The sequence below is a fragment of the Sinocyclocheilus rhinocerous genome, unplaced genomic scaffold (assembly GCF_001515625.1).
Source record: "Sinocyclocheilus rhinocerous isolate Xijiao unplaced genomic scaffold, SAMN03320098_v1.1 scaffold860, whole genome shotgun sequence".
Classification (NCBI taxonomy): Eukaryota; Metazoa; Chordata; class Actinopteri; order Cypriniformes; family Cyprinidae; genus Sinocyclocheilus; species Sinocyclocheilus rhinocerous.
In genome coordinates this window covers 843,992-845,471 of record NW_015638565.1, presented here as the reverse complement: position 1 = coordinate 845,471, position 1,480 = coordinate 843,992, and positions in this window count along the sequence as shown.

The following is a 1,480-nucleotide window of genomic DNA, read 5'->3' as shown; positions in this document are numbered from 1 at the left end:
TTTTTTTTTTTTTTATTCCTCTATTTTATATTTTAGAAAACAGAATAGGGCAATAGTCTGGAAACACTGACATTTTTCCATACCCTGTTTTCTTTTTTCCATACATTTCCAGACCTGGAAAATACTAAAATCAAATTCCCATATTTTCCATACTGCGTAGGAACCCTGCAAGTCAGTTCAGTGTTGATTCACTTCAGTTTAATAACAGTGCAAAGTTCTTCAATTATTAAACAAGTTCAATTCAGCTATAAGCAGTAGTGTCATTATCCACCTCAATTCAGTTCAAGTTCTATGTTCTTGTCCGATAAGTGCAGTCAAATTAATGTTTTTTTTTTTTTTTTAAACATTGCATGGGAAATAAAGTTAAAACCAGCTAGCACACTTGTAGCAGTTTTTTAAAGCAAAACCTAACATTTCAGAGCAGTTGCCTCAGTGAATTTCAGCTCTGAGATGTGTGGGCTGAGGTAACATAGCCACATGATTTCCAGAGCTTTCACCACACAAGCAGAGTCTGTCATATCCCTTCCCTGTTTAGAAGTCTTTGGGAGATGGGTGGCCTCTTGGGTTCAACAAAATATGGAAACTTAAGCTTTGAGTTACCGTGACCTGGGCCAGACCAGACCGGATATAAACCGGTAATGTGTGAACATTACTTTTATTATTGAGAAAAGCCATTTGGGAAGACATTTTTATTAACCAATTGCCCCTTAACCCAGGAATGACCTTGCCAATCCCGGAGACCAAAAAACCAGCTGCACTCCATATGTCACTCAACACCTTCTGGGCTATTTTAGCTAAGACCTAAATGCACACACACTCATACACACAAACATGTGCATAGCCACTTCATGTCTTCAAGCCAAATACCCCCTCTCAAATCATATGCATCATAAAATTTTATGGCATACAGTCAGATAGAGAAAGTACACAGCTGTCTATAGTAGTGTGCTTGTCTATATAATATTATGAGCTACATAGTATTCTAAATGGAAGGTGCTACTCTGTTCAGAGCAATACAAACTATACAATTAGCTAAAACGGTGCTAGCCAATGTGGAACATCAATAACTGTAGTTAGCTGAAAGATTATTTGTTTGGTTCAGCTGGAGTAAAAAATAAATAAATAAGCAACGAGAAAATATAACTTTTACACATTTCAAAGAAATATCATGCAGAATAGTCATTAGTCAACATAAAACACAAGCCATTGACAAGCCATTTTACTTCCATAATGTGATGCATTTCAGATTAAAAAAGGATATTCAATTGAGAAAAAATTATGTTACAAAAAATGTTAACACGTCAAGGTTCAATTTAGTAAAATTTCCATTAGGTATCAAGGACTAACAATGAAGAATATTTCACAGCATTTATTAATCTCAGTTAAGTTTAATTTTTGAATGTACTATTGCTTATTGTTAACTGGTGCTGCTCGTTCATAATACACTGTTAATTTATACAACTTAAAAAAGTTTAAAAAC